The sequence below is a fragment of the Vicia villosa genome, unplaced genomic scaffold (genome assembly GCF_029867415.1).
Source record: "Vicia villosa cultivar HV-30 ecotype Madison, WI unplaced genomic scaffold, Vvil1.0 ctg.000248F_1_1, whole genome shotgun sequence".
Lineage (NCBI taxonomy): Eukaryota > Viridiplantae > Streptophyta > Magnoliopsida > Fabales > Fabaceae > Vicia > Vicia villosa.
Genome location: NW_026705102.1, coordinates 387,092 through 399,391, shown reverse-complemented (window position 1 = coordinate 399,391; position 12,300 = coordinate 387,092). Strand labels below are relative to the sequence as shown.

The following is a 12,300-nucleotide window of genomic DNA, read 5'->3' as shown; positions in this document are numbered from 1 at the left end:
TCCTTTTTACAAACATATAATCATTCCTTCCCCAACTTGTGCCCCATGTATTCTTCACGATCCAATAATCTTCACCATCTACTGAATCATAACCCATTACCAACATGAAGTGGTCTGCATCTTTTGAATCCTTCGGGTAATTGGGACCCTTATATATTTCCTACCAATGGATCATAAGCTCTTCATTAACAAAGAATGTAAAAGTACTAAAAACTTTTTGAATTAAGAGATATAATTTATTTCAATATGATTTGTAAAAAAATTTACACTCTCAGTCAGTTATAAACAATCACTTTAATAAAATTGACTAAATATAATTACAAGAAAATGCTATTAATTATAAACACCTATAATTGGTTGACATTAAAAATTATAAAATTAATTAATCGAGGTATAGCACTAGGGTGGTTTAATTAGGTGGAATTTTCAATAGAGGAGACATTTCTTTGTGTGAGAGCATGTGTAAGTGGACAACTTTTTCAAGGCCTTACAAGCGACAAGTCTATTGCTCGAGATTGATTGCTGGTAAGGGTGAATAAGGGTTGGGTTGGGTTGAGTTTGGTCTAACTTGTTACCCAACTATATGTTTAAACTGTAATGAACTGAGTTTATCGTCCAACATGCAATTTCATGGTTAAAACAAAACCAAACCAACCTGATCATCTATGGGTTGTGTAGGGTTAGATTTGTGAGCTGTGTTTCAAATAAAACATAATTTTTTGATTTTTTTTCAATTATAAAAAAATAATAACACAATTCAGTACAATTATGCATATTTCTAAAATTCAAACTAGTTGAAAAACATCATATATATGTCTAATAAAAATCATTTGTATGCCACTACACTTGATAATAGTAGAAAGTTCGACAAAACACATCATCAAGAAAATAAGAAACAATTTAGTCCTAAAATTATACAAAGTCATTAGCCTAGTAGTAGTATTGAAGTTGAGCAAAAAAATTGGCAAACTTGTGGTTTGTAGTGATATATTAATTTTATATTTTTATTTAAATTAATAATAAAAAATCATTAATGTCACATCAACGGGTTGGGACAATGGCTTCACAGGTTGAGAAATTCAAACCTGATATTCAAACCAAAACTATATGGTTTGTTATAGGTTGGATTGGGTATACACGTAAATGAACATGTTTAGGTAATTAATGGGTTGGTTCGATTTGGTTCGGCGAGGTTGTCGGTCTACCCTCACCTATGAACACCTCTAATTATTGGTAGCAGAAGACTTCTAAAGATGAGGTTTATTTTGTGGTGTCATCATATATTTCCCTTATTAAGGAAATTTTTTATTTCTTTCTTCCTTTAAATAGGGTGGATCAAGTCATATCTCGTATTTGGGTTTGTTGTGCATTAGAGAAGGTGGTAATCTTAAGTGTGTGGTCCCCACAAATATGATTGGGAATTGTTATAGTTTTTGTGAAACCCATGTTAATTTTGTACCTCATTTGTTTCTCACTTGTGACGTGGTCTTTGTCTAGTGGTATAAGAATTTTAGATGGTTGTGTTGTTATTTTGTCATTCGAGAGAATATTGTGTTTATTTTTGAGACTTTTGTTATCCTACATGTATCTCCTAAGATTAGAAGTATATTTGTTACAGTGTGACACTCAGTGGTGTGCCTATTTAGAAGTCACTGAACAATTTAATTTTTTCATGTATATCTGTTAATGTTAATGGCTTGGAGGACATGAGCATGGTTCTGATCTAAAAATGGTATATAAGGAAGTCTTTAAAATATTCTTGTATTTTCTTCATTTAACAAGAGAATCCTATCATGTGTTTGAGTCAATAACGATTTCAAATCTCTATTGTCCTTTTGGATTATATTTTTTTCCACGGTTTTTAGAGGATTCCGTGAAAGCTGTTAGTTTTTGTTATTAGACTCTACCTCTAGTTTTTCCTTAGTGGATAGAGATTAGACTGAATATAACGAATTTTAACTAAAATTTATCTATCCATTAGTCATCCACTTTTCTATCATTTGAATATAACGACTTTCATTGCTGTAATGTTGAAAGTCTTCTGTGTCTGAATAAACCATCACGCTAGTTGACTACTTAGTAACGACACTTAATAGTCCCTTTTCTGATTTGGTCACGCGATCAAATGATTTAATTGCACTAATTGGACTATTTTGAATCTACAATTTATAAACAAAAGAGGTGGTTAAATTTATATAACGATATAAAGAAAATATATAATAATCTCTTTGATCCTATTCATAAGAGACAATTTATTATTTTATTTATATATTGAATAATTAATGTATCTAATTAATTATTATGTATCATATATATTTATTATTAATAAATCTTAAAAGTAAATTGTATACCGTAAATAATAAGATCAGAGTAATATTCATGATAGATATTAAGAACCTTTGAGGCTTTGCAAACACCCTTCTTTCCTGTATAAGGATAATCACTCTCCAAAGCAACTCCTTTGTTTCCTATAACCCATTCAAACGTACTAGTTATATCCACCTTCACAATCATCACTTCCTGAGTCACAATCCAGAAGCTCTTGTGCTAAAAGGTTGATAAGCTTCCCTGTAACTATTGCAACTATTCCTTCGATTGCGCCTGCAACCGAGAATGCCCAGCAACTACCTAATAAAAACAAAATGAAATTTGATCAAAATCGTTTTACAATATTTACAACATTTAAACTTTGTTTACTGTCTTTATAGTTACCACAAGCTCCTTGATCTTTAACATAAGTGACAGCTCCTTTTGATCTTCAATCTAAGGTTGTAGGTGGTTTACTATATGCTAATTCATCAACATCATCATCATCAACATCATCTTCATCATCGTTGGTTGCAAAATTCATGGTGCTAATATTTGTGGTCATGTATCTTTCTTTGAACTCCATCAAGCTCAAATCAACAAAATTGGTCAGGCCGAGAAGAGCGTTGTGAGGTGAGTCTCTCTTTGCATTAGTCTCTGTGATATACTTCAAATTCTAACAAAAATGTCAAATTTCCTTGTCATCTCTTGTAAGTCACTGTAGTTTCGTCCATGGTCATTCTTCCATTGTTGAAATAGTTGTATAACATCAATTTAAATTTAATGGTGCCATTAATGGTGTCATCTCTTCTAATTTAAACAAGTTTCTCATGTTTGAATCTTCACGATAATGTTCGGCCGCCGTTTCAATAATGACCTATAATCATGAGTTATAACAGTTCAAACATCAATTTCGTAACTAGTACCATGCAATTTTTGGTGTGCCTCTTGACCATTACGCTGGTATTATTTTCTGGAAAGACTCTTGGAGTGTGCTTAATACGGCCTAGATCATTGAGACATTGGTGTGGAGATGGTCTTTCATGGGGGAGATTACTTATCCCAATTGCAACTTCTACGATTTTTGTAAGGAGCCTTTATTTTTTCTATCGTAGGATTAATTAGTTATGTAATTTCTTTTTATCGAGTTTATCTCGTTATCTTGTGTAACAGATTTTGAGAACATTTAATTCTCCATCTAATATATCTTGCTTAAAAAAAATTATTGTACTTTCAAATGTGTCAAAGACATAGTGTATATAAGGTTAATAATAGATAATAAATTAAAAAATTAAAACATCTAAAAGCTAAAGAGATCCAACTAATGAATACTTAAATTAGACAAATAAAACTCAATTACATATTTTATCATTGTTACGAAGTTCACTTGAAAATTATCCTCAAAATTGTGAAATAACTCTCTAAATAAAAATATAAATTAAAAGTGAAATAAATTGTCTCTAAAAAATGAAGTGGAAGGGAGGTGATGACACTTTTTAATAAGAAAATGATACCATATTTTTAGTATTAAAATAATATGAAGAACACAATTATTAGCACTCACTTTTGTCATGTATCAGCATAAATTCTAGACTAAAAAATCAATGGTTGGAAAAAGCTATCTTGTTGCTTGTTTGGAATGTATCACGTGAATTGAGAATGATATAAGGTCAAATTTAAAAGACGTGGTTGTCAACTTTTCAGCACAATATGAAGAAGTTACGTTGATAAAACGCTAAAACTAATACGGAAGTAAGCTTTTATTTTAGATGGAAACTAGTAAGATATCCGTGCTTTCGCACGGGTAAATTTATTTAATATTGTATGAAATTAATTAGATACATATAAATTTTTAATAAATAATTTAATTACAAATGAAAAATATTATATAAATTTAATTATATTAAATAATTATATAAAAAAAGAATTTGGAAGATGAAGATAAAAAAAAATGAAATTTTAACATTTAAAAATAAAAATTATCTCTCAATTTATAGTAATTGTTGATTAAAATAAAATAGATACTTTGTTGATAATGATCCGTGAAATAAAAAATTTATTTGATCTGATATAAAATATATTTAAATACAAATGTAAAATGAAAAATAATCATATGAATTTAATCGTATTAAATAATCTTTAAAAAAATCGTGAAATGAAGAAAAGAAAAAAATTTAAAAATAAGGATATTATTTCTCTAATAAAAACAATGATTGATTAAATTAAAAAAAGTGTTATGTTGATAGTGACCCGTGATATTACAATATTTTTAATTTTATTAAAATTAAAAAATAAATTATTTTTTAGAGTTGATACATAAATAGAGAAAAAAAATTAAAATGAAAGTAAGAAAGTGTGGGAAGAAAATTTGAGAGAAATTTGAAATTTTAATTAAGAAAGAGAAAGTGTGTAATGATCGATTAAAATAAATTAAATATTGTATTGATAGTGACCCGTGAGATAAATAAATATTTAATTTTATTAAAGTTAAAAAAAATAGATTATTAATAATTTTTGTGATTAAATGAAAAAAAAATTAAAATGAAAGTAAGAAAGTGTGGGAAAATGAAATGTGAAAGAAATTTGAAAATTTAGGTAAGAGAGAGAAGAAGTGTGTTGGGGAGAAAAAGTTGGTTATTGAAAAGTTAAAAAGTTGGACCAATGAGAGGCCGACAATTGGCGCTTGGTTATTGAAAGGTTGAAAAAGTGATATGTGATTTTGTTAGTTACCGAATTGCCCTTTTTTATTTGTAAAGAAATTTTTAACTATGGGCATAATAGTCAGATTGGTCAATATTTTATTAATTGTTTGTATAGTAGATAACTCGGTTTAGTAGATGAAGTCATGAAGGTATTATAGAAAGTGCGACATCTTATTTTCTAATGATCTTTCACTCGAGGGGAGAAAGTTGTATTTATTATGATGAGCCAATTCCAAGCAACAATATTTTTTGTATTTTCTTGAAAATACGCTATTTCTTTCCAGTTGTAGTAATACCTGAGGTGAAATATATATTGTTTCGATCTAAGAGACCAGAAATGAAATATATATATATATATATATATATATATAGTCTTACATAAAAATTTTCAAAACTTAATTATTTATATTATGTAATTTTAAAATATTTTTCATACAAATTTTCATAACTTCATTATATATTCTTTTTAAAACTTTAAAATTTTAATTAATTATTATAATTTAAAAACAATTTGACATTAGAAACTTAAAAAATTAAACTAAGTATATATCTTAAAACAAGTGGCATGAAAAACTTCAAAAATATCATTAATAATATTTTCAAAAATATATTATTAATTTTTTCAAAAATTTTAAAAATTTAATTAATTATTATATATTAAAACAAATTTTACTTAAGAAACTTAAAAAATTAAACTAATTATATAATTTTTTTTAAATGGCATTTTAAACTTCAAAAATATCACTAAATATCTTTTCAAAAATATATTCACAAATTGTTAAATTAAATTTGATAGTTTAAATTTTTAATAAATTTATGAATATGATATTTTTTTAATCGCTACAAGAAAACTAACAAGTTGTGACAATTGTTTTTGGCAAGTAACGATGGTTTTAACCGTCTCAAATGACAAGGCGTGACAATTTAGTTATATGGCAAAAACGTGTGTTGCCAGGATGTACAACGACGATTGTTAAAACTGTAATTCCAGATGTCGTTCTAAATTGCGATGGATAGAAAACTAGCATAAATTATAAGTAGCGACAGTTACAAACTATCGTGAATTTCAGTTTGAAAAATGTTTTCAATGCTAGTTACGATGGTTTCAAACTGCCGTGAGAATGAATTTCTTGTTGTCGAAACAAGCATAATTGGATCTATAAAGCACGCCCTCTGTGAACATAACGTGCGGGCAAACGTCCTATCCAAACTTGCCAGCACGAAGTAGATGGGAGGAAACAAATCGGTCATCTTGGAAATCCTTCCTCGACCCAGCATCAAAAAAATTGTGGTCGTCCTCGACGTGTACAGCGTCGAGGACAACAACTATTGGATGACTCCGGTCTACAATTTCCTCGCAAAAGACAAACTGTCGACGGACCCAAAGGAAGCTAGCATAGTCAAACGCAGGGCTTGCTCTTACTTCCTGGACGACAACAAAATCTACAGATGGGGATTAAGAATCCCCCACCTCAAGTGTCTCGAGGAGTCAAAGGTCCCTCACGTCCTATGCGAAATCCACAAAGGAATAAACATCCAGCACCTTGGCGGAAGGTCCCTAGTCCGAAAAGCATTACGAGTTGGATATTACTGGCCAACCATGCAGCTCGACGCCAAAGAGCACGTAAAGAAATGCGATAAGTGCCAACGCCACGCAACATGCACCTCGCCCCGCCCAACAAGCTGAAGACCATGTCATCCCTGTGGCCATTTGCGTTGTGGGGCCTCCACATCCTTGGACTCTTTGTGGTAGGGTCCAACCAGAACAAATACCTCATCTTGGAAGTAGACTACTTCACCAAGTGGATAGAGACGAAAGCCTTGGACAAAATCACGACCCAAAACATCATGTCATTCTACAAACGCAACATTCTTGCTCATTTTGGCATCCCCTAGGATATCATCACCGACAACGGGACACAATTCACGGACAAAAACTTCCAGGAATTCATAGCCAAGCTCGACACCACGCAAAACTTTGTCTTCGTCGAGCACCCCCAAACGAAACGGTCAAGTGGAAGCAGCAAGCCACGCTCAAATAAAAAATAGTCATAAGGCACGACGCTAGCGTCATAAGGAGGGACCGTGAGGTAGGCAGACTCGTTCTAAAAAGGAACCACAAAGACCCCCTGCGAAGAAAAACTCCCAGAAAACTGGGAAGGCCCATACCGAGTACGAGCAACAACAAGAAATGGTGCCTACTACCTCGAATGTTTAGACGGGGAAGAACTCGCTCGACCATGGAATGTCAAAAAGCTTAAATAATACTATAGCTAAGGTCACTAACTGGCGACTCGCTCAGCTAGAAGACCGCTCGAGCAGAACCGACCAAGTATGTGCGCCTAAGTACGAGCGCTGCATCACAACATGAAACGAAAGGCAAGACGACGCTCCTGTAAGGAGCAAATCCTCTTCCCGACGGGGAACACTCGACCGAGCCCCACCGTCGCAGTACCGCGTTGGCAGAACACCCAACTCGGATCACAAGCGAGGTCTCGAGCCCCTCCCATAGCCGAGAAGATGATCCCGGCCGTTTTAACCATTCTCCTGTTTACGGTGATTTCCGGTAAACAACCGCTAGTCCTCCAAACTATAAAATATATTTTGGTTACTCGCAGGATCGACTAGATTGATCCTAGGACATAGTCAAACAATTGTCTCTTGATATGATTCGAATCATGTTGTTTGTTCTGACTTCAAGAAAACTTGTTTGTGATATGATCGAATGAATGTTCACTTAGAATCAACACTTGTTACACATGTTAATATGACTTTCGATAAAAGAAACGTAAACCAAAGCATGTAAATTGCAGGAATGTAAAGTGCAGAAATATAACGTGCAAGAATGTAAAATGTAGAAATGTAAAGTGCTTCGAAATGAAAGTTTAAACAAAGAAAATAAAAGGAATTGAAAAGATACTTGAATAAAGAAAGATACAAATGTATTTAAAATGGTGTTGGTGTCATACGAACATTTCTCAGCGAACTCGTTCTCTAAACACTTGATACTTGAGTGATTTTGTGAGTGATTTGTACAAAATGAACACATGGAATCCTAACATTAAGACCCTTATTTATACTAATTTCGACCCTAACGGTCCTACAATAATCTGATGCCACGTTGCCCACAAGAATCCCTGGGATGCCATCTGTCCTTGTGCAGTTACACAAACTACTTCGAAATTCAAATCCTCCCGCCTGAATCCTCTTTCGACGCGTGGCAACGTGATCAGAACCGAGAATGCCACGAAAACACGTTCAGCCTCAGTACCTTACGTATTTCGCAAAACGTTTAAGTCATCAAAGATAACCCTCTTCGAATTAGCTCCAATTCTAACTATCTTCGTTCCAACTTAAACAATCATTCTCGAAACATGGCCATCAGTAGCCATTTTTAATCTTAGAAATGGTCATCAGTAACCATCTTCCTTCGAATTCTAACTCTTAAAAGAATATTCTTTCTAAACGAAATCTTCAGCCAATATCTCCTCACCGTGAAACAAGATATATAGTCGAGCCAACCCCTAACAACTTACGAAATAATCCAACGATAAAATATGCCCATCCAATGGACATCGCAGACGAACATTGTCGAAACACTTATCAAAACAATCAAAACATACGACGTCCTCAACAGACGAGCAGAATAATAAACGTTCACCCAACATAAGCAAAAGGTGGTCACCGAGGCCGGAACCATATAAGCGGTCACAAGGACCACTGTGCATAATTACATAAAAAGGGGCCGAAACCCAAACAAAAATTAAAAGATGGCCACAAGGACCACATTTGTTTGCAAATTACAGCAAAATGGGAAAATTCCAAACAACAAAACATTACAATTTCTCATAAATTGGAACGCGTGCCAAACAAATATAAAAAGAACTAATCACTCGAGCGGCTGTTGTTCCTCGACCACGACCTGGGCTTTCTGGGATGGCTAATCTTCGGTGCCGGAATTCCACTGAGCAACCTCCTCAAGACTTGGGTCCTTGATAACGGTCTGAAGGATCTCCCCCGCCATATCAAAATCTTTCAGAAACTCGTGGATCACAAATTGCTTGTCCTTCATGGAATACATATAGTTGCTCCCCTCTGTATGGAGGTCGACCTCAGGATTCAAGAGCTTGAGCTGAGCCACAACATTCTCAAAGCCTAGTTCCACACTGGCCAGACCGTCGTCCTGAGTAACCTGGTACTTAGCAATGAGCTCAGCACGAGTGGTCACCTCATGAGTTCCTATGGCTCATCCTCGATAGGAGCAGAAGCGGCCCACAAAGAAGAGACCAGTTCCTCTAAGGCCTTCTTCTTCTAAGAGAGGGTCTCTAGATTCTTCTCAGCCTTGGCAAAATCCTCCTTCATCTTCTAGAAATTTTTGAGGTCGGAGTCGGCCTTCTTCAGTTTCCCTTTGGCGTTTGCCAAAGATTCCCGAACCTTCTGCATCTTAATCTCATGGCTAGTCCCCCCGTTGGCATACATATGGACCATCCCGATTAGCCTCATCACAGCAGAGGCATCCTGAGCCAACAAAAGCCTCCTCCCTGGGCGATCCATCTCCTCCAGGTGGAAAGACTCCGCTCGGTCCATCTTTAACGAGGAACCCTCGAAGAATTGCGGGTCATAGAACACAAGAGGCAGCACATATTTCCTTTTTCCCCGCTCAACCGTAAGGTAGACCAGATTTTCAGTCCTTTGAAGCTTCGGCCTTGACGTTGTCGCCTGGGGAGAAGCATACCCAACCTAGGGAGTCGAGGATGAGCCCCCGAGCCTGTCTGGGTAACAAGGGACCCATCCACCACGCGAGCAACGAGGCTCTAAAAATTCTAGTAACTCACACGCGATGTCGTACTGGATGTTATGACATCCACACTTACACAGAACAAAATGTTAAAATAGAAGTGCATAAAAACAATAAAGAACACAACAAATTGTTCACCCAGTTCGGTATACAACAATACCTGCTCCAGGGGCTACCAAGCCGGGGAGGGAATCCAATATAAGCAGAATTAATTCGGAGTTAAACTCCCCCGTTTACAACTCCTCACTTAAGACCTACCCAATGTAATTCCAATCTATTCCTAGACCTGAGTATCTCCACTCACCCCCCCTCAATCACAGCAGTGATTACAAACAAACATTAAACAAATTTAGAGAGAAGACACACTTCAGAAACACACCTTGATCTGCTTAAAAGCTTCAATCAAGAGACACACACTCGTGCTTAAAAGTTTAGAGTGACAAAGTACATAAACAACCTATTCCAATACAATCATCAAAAGACAATTGCTTGGAGTACAAGAGACTAAACACACAGCTACAGAACTACGGTTCTTCATAATTAATAAATCTTTCTCTCTGCGTTCCAAATTAGGATTGCTGTCTTCTTATATGCAGTTCTTGGGCCTCGGGCTTTCCAATAATCAAATTAGGTTTAACCAAGTTAACCTAATTTACACGTCATCTGGTTGTTACAGAATGTGCTATCAGTGAAATCTTCTAGACGAAATATTCAGTACACAATAGAAAGTTTCCTAAATTGTAAATTGAGAGAAATCGGGAAACATAATAATAAAACATAACAACTCCTGCTGTCAGACAAGGATGTCATGACATCGGTCATGACATTCACTAACAAAACCTGTATTAGCTTAACACATATGCAGCCTGCATAACACACTATAAATCATGTCATGACATTGGTCAAGACATTAAACATCCAGGAATATTTTACCACAAAATGCAGCCAATTTAAAAACATCTACAATCTCCCCCTTTGGCAATTTTTTTGCTAAAACAACCTGTCACACCATATCAAAGAACCATTTGCAACAGAAAACACACAACCATACACAATCAGAGCTAATATAGTACAACATACCACACAGACAGCATACACCACTACTACCATCAGTATGCACACAACGCCCACAACTACTGTTACTTCTATATCAAACATTTAACCACATAACATAGCTGTACTACCACACCACAAGAGCAGCTGTCAAGTATAACATAAATAAACTGCTATACTACACACAGTCAAACAGATCAACACAAAACAAGCATATCAGAATTGTTCGTAATTATTGATCACACAAACACCTCACATACTTGTTGTTCTGGCGTGACATTACTACTTCTCCCCCTGTTTGGCCACAAAAGTTGCCAAAGGAAACTTGAAATTGCAAATAAGTACAGAGCACAATTAAGTAAAAACAACAAAACAAAAAAATCACCATCACCAGCAGTCTTTATTCGTCAGAGTCAGACCCAACAGAGTTGACTGCAGCACTTTCTTCATTTTCTTCGTCTGAACCATCTGCTGGACTGGTATTGTCATACCCCAATTTTTGACCCTAAGATCATACATCATTTGCATTTCAATCATCAATCAAGATCACAATCTTGAGGTATCAGTTTGTCTTTGAGAGGAATCATCAAGCACTTTTAGCTTTTTATTTGTTTTATACTAACCAAAATCCAAAAATATGTATTTTGTCTCTTTTGTTCATATTTTACAGGTAAAAGATCGGGCAGAAATCAAAACAGTGCAAGAAAACGGATTTTTGAAGATTTCACTATGGAAATCGATTTACCCATAAGGGAAATCGATTTCCCTGGGGCGAAATTCAAAAAATATAAGGAGGGAAGCATGACATCATTTTGGCACCAATTTTCTTTGATCATTTTTGTCATTTTATCAATTTTCCACCTCACCAAAATTAATTCCCTTCATTAAACCTTTTTTAACCCTATTTTACCATTTTTACCATTTAAATACCATTTAAACACCAATTAAACACAAGCTAATTACAAAATGCAAAAAGACCAAATTGCCACTACTCTTGCTGCCATCCTATAAATAGAGGTCTCTAGTACTCCCTCATTTCTCAAGCTTGGATAGCCAAAAAAGTTCTTGCAAATTCATTTCTCAAGCTTTGAGAGCCAAAAAACCCCTTGCAATTTCTCTCCTCATCCTTACCAAATTCACCAAAGCTCTTTTTCTTTCATAAAGTTTGTGAGTCACATCTTGAACCTCACAAACTTTGAGCTAAACCACCATCCATTTCACTCTTTTTTCTTCAATTGTTGAGAGATCAAGATTTGTGTTGGTGATTCTTGAAGTAGATCTAAGTTTTGTTCAAGATTTGGTAATTTTCTTCATCTTTATTCATCCATCATAATGTGATTCTTTTGTGCTTGTGTGTGATGCATCTTTGATGCTATATTGGTCCTATTTGATGGTGAATTGATGGAAAATTCGTGCTCCAATTGATGTGTGATCATAAGG

General features: G+C 34.7%; 1 pseudogene; it reads right to left on the bottom strand.

The window, feature by feature from the left end:
• Window positions 1-2,072: 2,072 nt before the first annotated feature.
• Window positions 2,073-3,060, bottom strand: LOC131625885 (P34 probable thiol protease-like; annotated as a pseudogene).
• Window positions 3,061-12,300: the final 9,240 nt, after the last annotated feature.